Below are 7,105 nucleotides of genomic sequence, written 5' to 3' on the forward strand. Positions count from 1 at the left end.
AATAAAATTTCTACCAACTCGTAATGTTTTGTTCAATTCTTAAACATGTTTTTGACTTCAATATCATTGGCACTCATTCTGGGTAGTCTTTTCCTGGTTACAATTTTTCCATAACATAAATATGAATTTATGAGAATTTTATGAGAACGGTATAAAAGGAGAAGTAGAAAAACAGAGATAGAAAATCCAAGTTAAGGTAAATTCATTCTCAAGAGCCAACGAGAGCTTCAACTTTGTCCCCACTGACACCAAGCTCATGCTCTGTGTCTCTGTGGAAGAGGTGAGTTCAGGGACGAGTAAGTGCAATAAATGGTGCTACACAGAGCCTGGCATGACTTACAGAGATGACAGTGCCCAAGATTGCCAACCTGAAGAAGCAGCCTCAATGGAAAGAGGAGCAGGAGCAGCAGCATTCCTCACTGAGGTAGCTGCACAGAAGTTCAGAGGTACCAGGCTGAAGTTAATGCAGTGGCAGGGCACCTGTCCTCCCATTTCCAGGTGTGTTGGCATTACAGAACACTTGCAGTTTGGGAGGAAATAGTCAAGAGGTCTCTGCTCCTGCTAGGTCTTTCCCATCCCTCTTCTTGAAATCTGCTGAACTCTTCACATTTATATATGGCTTTTTTCTTTAACTAAATACAGCCTTTGGGGAAAAAAAAAAAAAAAAAAAAAAAAAAAGCTTTTACAGAAAATGGTAATGAACTTCACCAAAATGTGGGTTACATGGGGAAAATAAATGCTTCCTTTCATAAATCAAAAATCCTATTTAAGCTGTCATTGTAGTAGTACTTGTTAAACTGGGAGAAGATACAGAAAATCTCAAACATATTGATATAATTTAAAAACAAACAGGGTGAACAGAAAGGGAACTGATTCACTTTTAATTTTCATTAAAAAAAACCCGACTTCAAAAACACTGTAGATGTTCATGAAAATAGATTTTCATTTACTATCAGCTCTAGAAGTTAAAACCATATACCTATTCCCTTTTGAGTCTCATGTAATCTACTAAACCACATTAAAAAAAAAAAGAAATGGCAAAATGCATTCATAAACACAAGTGCCAATATGTATGTGTCTGAAAAAAGCTAGTAATTTAAGACTCTTAAGACTCTTAAGTGTTCCCCAAAGAATGTTATTAAAAACTGTTGCAAGACAAATAATGCCAGTAAACACCTTTATGATTAAATAATTGTGTGGAAGGTATGGTCACACAAGAGCATGGACCTACAGCCAAGGACAATTGCTGTACTATGCTTGAATCATTTATGAAACATGAGGTGTCAGTTTTATGTGGTTTGGCTAAGATTGGTGTGGATTTTTAAAAAAATTATTCTTACAAGACTAATGGATTATAATATATTTTGCCTCAGACTGCATTCCATAGCACATATTTTATACAGAGGATGTGTGATGTATTCAAGGCTGTTCATTTCCCCCATGAATTGATGGATCAACAAACATCTCTGTATTGTGCAAGATACTGTTGTCTGGTTGCATTTAGGAAAAGATTTGCTCAGAGCATTGTGAAGTTATGGGAGGAAGTGGAGGTACACTAGCCAAGGAATCCTTCTGTGACAATTCAAGAAAACAGATAGTCATCAAACCAAAGACTTGCCAGGCATGGAAGTTCACAGGTCATTGGTTCAGAGCCTGCAGTGCACTTCAAGTCATCTCTTACACAGAATACAATGCAGAACAGAAGCAAGGTCAAAACACAGAGTAGTTTGAAGGACAGAAGAGGCCTTTTCTACTTTTTTGGATCAAGCTCAGTTTAGGAATGTAAGCCCTTGAACTAGTATTGTTTAATGGCTGCAACATGCTGTACTTGCCTTGGATGAGTAGAGAGACCCAAAGACAGGCCTTGTAATTTCTGCAAAATCCCTCATGCTGTGCTGTTCTCAAGCCTCAGGGCTCTCTACTATAATTATCAAAACTTACTCACACACTCTACCAGGCTGCCAGCCCTTCCACTGCCATGGCACAGATACTGGAAGCCCTTGTGTACCTGGTGCTGCTCTAAACTGTAAAGTAGGGCTGACTCCTGTAAACCCAGGAGCCAACGGGCAAGAGAACAATGTCAAGGAGAAGATTCACTGTCAAGCATCTATCCAGACCTGATCTCTACATTCCCAAGTGTATCAGCACAACTGACTTGCTTCCACAAATGAATTTGGTATCTGCCAGGCATGTGCATTGCCTGTGACTGTGCAAGCCATTCACTCTGCAGCTGCCAATCCCACAGCGTACAGATCATGGTGACCACACAGGGATGCTCAGGAGCCCATTTCCCAACCCAGCCTCACCTCTGAAGGAGGCTCCTTTCACGACTTAAGCACTCACTTCTTCCCTGGAACACATTGCTCCTCCTTCCTTCCAGTGGCCTCTGGCTGCACTTGCTCCTCTAAGAGGGCCAAGGGACTGCATTGACTCGAATTAGACATGCAGGTAAATTCCTGCAGCAGACTCAGCAGACTCACCCAGCTAAACTTGCTGCAAGCTTCTCAGCTCTCCTTATTTCAGCAGTGCCCTATTTTAGTTTTCAGCTGTTGGCTCAAAGGGAGCAGCACAAGAAAGTGCAGGTCGTGTGATCTCCTGTGAGAGGGATGCAGAAAATATAAGCCTAAGTGAGCAGTAACAGGCACAGATTGCCTGCAAAGGGGATTGTGCTAAGGCAGCAAGCTGCCCAGCAATCAGACTCCTCTCTATGGAAGGCAGAGTTTTCTAGGGGAAGAGAAATACATAGACTTGCAAGCCTGCCCATGCCCAAGGAAAAACAGATTCCTGCTGACCCCAAGAAGCATCCCCTGCAAGCTGTGGGGCACCTTCTACTTCTGTACCAGCAAAGCTCCATGTGGATATCAGAGCTGGGAAAAATACTCCATCCTCGGATAGTCTTCTAAAACTGTAAATCACTTTTCTGTCTCAAAGTCATTTCAGAGCTATTGTGTAATACAGAGGGAGAAAAAAAAAACCTTTTCTTTTCCTAAAAAGAAGGCTTTCGCACCACCTACAACCCAGGATTAAACTTCAGAGGCAGTTACACAAAGAAAAGGATTTCTGTAAAGAAATCAATCAATCATTCGTCAAGTGTGGGTTCAGCACCTCTGAAAACCAGGCCGTTTCTCAGGTACATGAAGATATGAGATCTTTATTTAAACCACCCTCAAACTGTTTCACTCAAATCTCAGAAAACTGTGACCTAAATGCCTTTAAAGAGCTTAGATTTCAATACTAGCCTCTTTGGGGCTGAAACCACCACTCCTCAGTATCTCCAGCTCACCTTTCCTTTCAAATTCCATGTGAAACAGGCAAAACCACTGCCCACAGACAAGCCAGACAGCTCACTGCATCAACTGCACTAGGGGCTACAGGGCTTGGTGTTACATATAGCCATCTTTGAGATTTCATATTAGAAGCTTTCAGAAATCTAAATACTCAGAAAAAGGGCCTTCGAAATACTGCCCTTTGTCCTTCACTTTTATTAACTTTTTCCTTTTTTACACATGGTAAAGTCCATTGATATAATTAACTGTCTGTAACAAAGTGATCCAAAGTAGACTGCTATTTCTAAACTTTTAGGACACTTTGTTGTTTTATAGGCATGGTCAGAGCTCCTGAACAGTCAGACCCCACTTTTATCAATATTTTGTTATTTTTTTATTGTATGTACACAAGCAGAGTAGGTGGGACTGATCAATCAACACCTGCAGTACTTGTGAGTAACTGAAGATAACATCATCTTACCTGGAATGACTTCAGTCCTTTGCAATAAAGATATTCAAACTCTTAAATGCTTAATGGTACACTGAGGCAAACAGTCCATGGAAATAATTTTATGGTTTAGACCAAAGGATCAAATCAAAGCATTTCACCAATTTCAATACACCTTATTTAGAAGTCTCTGTCACACCAGATGGTCTTAAAGCTGGGAGAGGGCTGTAAACCAAGGGGTAAAACTAGTGTTATTGTAGGCACTTCTGAAGTGCAGCTCCAGCTCCCACTTGAGGCAGGGCCAGGCCAGGCCTGAGCAGGGAAGCAGGAGCAAGCTCCCATGAGCATGGGGACAGTGCTCCATGGTGCCCTCCCTGGGGCTGCCTTCATTCACCTCAGGGTTGAGAAGGAACAGGCAGTCAGCTGCAAAAGCAGCTCTGGAAAACACCTGCAAGTCCCCTCCCAGTGGAAGCACAGCCCCTTCAGGTGGCTTTTCACCTCATTGCTCTCCCAGCAGCAGCCAACCTGTGTATGTGAATGCTGTCTCACTGGCACTGTCCTGCCCAGAGCCTGTTGCTTGACTGGGGCTGCATCCAGGAGAGACAGCCTTTCAGCAGGTGCCTGAGCTGCCCAACATCAGACAGGTCTGAGCAGATGGTGACGTGCTCTGCTTCATCCCTGTGCAGAAAAAACATTTTTATTATCAGGCGTGGAGTGTTTGGAGCCTCAATATCTGCTGCTCTTTGCTCAGGGCTGCTGACAGAGGTATCACTGGAGGGTTGTGATTTACCACCTTCATATTTATTTACATTTGTGTCTCAAGAAAATGGCAATTTGCCAGATTTGAAAGTGCTTAATCAGATCTGATGGGCAGATTAATTAACACAGGTCACAGCAGTAGTTGTCTTCCAAAAACATTACCTTTTCTTTAATTTTTTTTTGTCAAGGTAAAGCAGGAGGAGGTCAATGCCACCAGCATGTTTTACATTGTGCTAGTTTAAGTCTTTGTGGGTTTATTTAATTTCCTCTGAGTAAATGAACTTTGCTTCTATTTCTACCATTACAGTATACTCCAAGTAAAATAGTGCAGGCACACACAAAAACTGGAATGTACAAAGACAAAAATCTATATCTCTGCCTTCCATCCATACTGTCCATAATAATCCTCTTCTCCCTTCCCCTCCTCCCCACAGCATGGTTACTGCACCTCCAGTATGATCCTCTTGGTATGCTTCCAGCTTTGAAATAAGGTGGTTTGAACTATGGAACATTTTCATTATATGTATACACACGCACATTTACACAGACATTTATTTTTATATATACATATGAATAAATCTATTAGTACAGAGAGATGGAGGCAGACACTGTATTTGGCTAAATGTTATAGCAGACTGAACAATTATCAACTCAGTAGGATTATTCTTAATTTTCACCACCCTGACCGAAATTTGAATGCGGCCAATTATGTACAGACTGACAAACCAGAGAACATAGAGATTAATTTTTTATGGCTACAGAACCATTTGCACTCCATAACCTTGGGAGTGACACATTGCTGATAATCAGGGACACGCGCTGTTGTCATGCCACCATGGTAAACGTGAAAGGACCTTTTACATCTGTCATGCCACAGAAGGCAGGAGTGGCATATGGAGAGCCAAACCTCCCCAGGACACCACTGGGACCACATTACTTCTTGAACAAATGAAGAAAAAAATATTTGCCCCTTTCTTCCTTTAGAAAAAGGAGTTAATTGGGACTCCAGAAAGCAAAGGAGGGCACAACTAATACGTAGATAATACACATTCACAGCACCAGGGCTCCAGCACCTACCCCATGGAATGTCCTCACCACTTGCCCATGGCATTGCAGAGGACAGGACTTGACCCTTGTCATTTCCCTAACACAAAGCACTGCCATAAAAAAAACCATTCCTTTACAACTTCTGGGGACTATTAGCAGACATAAGGCCCAAGACACTGCCACACAACCAACCAAGATATTGTGAGGTGAGTGGATTCAGCAGTTTGCTATGAAGATTTTCTAACTTTATCCATTTAAACTTTTTAAACTAGGCTTATTCTCCTTTTCTTTGGCACTCAGATTTATCACAGTGTTAAGGGGAGAGGGAAACGTCTCCAGCATTGTCCAGTATCCAAAGTGTCCCCACAGGATTTTGCAGGTGGCTGTGGCCTGCATCCTCCTTCAGCCATTGCCTTCTAGAAGTCGCCCTGCGGTGAGCAGCCTGGCAGGAGGCTCCTGACTGCCCTGAGCAGGAAGGTTAGCTTACAAGAAGGAAAAACATTTACAAGCATGCAACTGGGTATGGCCCAAAGCAATAGAGTTAAGCTCTTCAGGAAGTATATAAATTGATCGATTTTTCATCCTTCCTATTTTTTTTTCTTTTATGCATCCTCACTCTCACACACGCATCCTGAGAAAAGGAAAATAACCGTTCCACAAAAAGAGTGACCACAGCTCTAGAGCCAAACCCCTATTCAATAAAACAAGCAGAGAATGTGTTTTTACATTTCCCTATTTACTCTGACTCATTTTATTAAGTAAGTTGAAGATGATAATTTTTATGCCCATTTATAACCACATTTCCAATGCACGTGGCACCCTGTAAATCCTACCAGTGCTGCACCCCACCCAGGGCTGTGCTCCAGCTTCCCACACATTCTGTGATTACGTTAATGAGGCTCAGTACTGCCACTGCAGGTCAGGCTATGCCAATGTTTCCACTCAAACCCTCTTCTGGATGTGTGTCCCAGAGCATGGATTTGAATTTAGCTGGGCTTAGCTTCACACAGTGGGACAAATTCACTTCCCTCCATATTATTAAGGGAAACAAACTCCAAAAAAAAACTGCATTGCCTGATTTTGATTAAATGAAGATGAAGGAGTTGAGAAGGAGAAGCCCTGCCTTTTGTTTGAACATATATTTGTCTTTAATTATCTCCAAGTATCCCACTGCAGTGGGACAGGTGGTTACAAGATGCTAACTTTTCTCCAGCAACATCCCTCATACATGTTCAGTTTCCCACTGCTAAAGCTGATGGCACAGTTTATTCCAGGGCCACCTCTCCCTTTTGCAACTGTAATTTATAACCACAAAACCTGCACCTGTAATTTTAAACCCACGTTTGAACTGTGGGCAAAAGTCAACTAACCCCTGTCTGTCATTGCCTTTGTGTGCAGCCAAGTCACAGAATAAGCAGCCACATCCTCTCAACAGAGGGAAAAAATATTGCAGTTACAGCTGGCAAGATGTGCTCTGCCCCATACAAAGGAAAGCAAGTTCTCAGCTATTTTCAGTGACAGTGAAGCTTTTTAGCTCTCTGGTTAGGAGGGAAACCTTCCAAGAAGGGATGTAAGGACAGACTCC

General features: G+C 42.2%; 1 long non-coding RNA gene across 1 annotated transcript; it reads right to left on the minus strand.

Annotated features, from left to right (window-relative positions):
- Positions 1-248: 248 nt before the first annotated feature.
- On the minus strand, positions 249-4,388 carry LOC306804600. Its single transcript, XR_013774945.1, has 3 exons — positions 4,240-4,388; positions 2,481-2,595; positions 249-643 (listed from the first exon to the last, which is right to left on the minus strand). It is a non-coding gene; the product is annotated as an uncharacterized lncRNA (long non-coding RNA).
- Between the last annotated feature and the right edge of the window lie 2,717 nt (positions 4,389-7,105).

The sequence above is a fragment of the Erithacus rubecula genome (assembly GCF_903797595.1).
Source record: "Erithacus rubecula genome assembly, chromosome: 8".
In the NCBI taxonomy this organism is placed as follows: Eukaryota; Metazoa; Chordata; class Aves; order Passeriformes; family Muscicapidae; genus Erithacus; species Erithacus rubecula.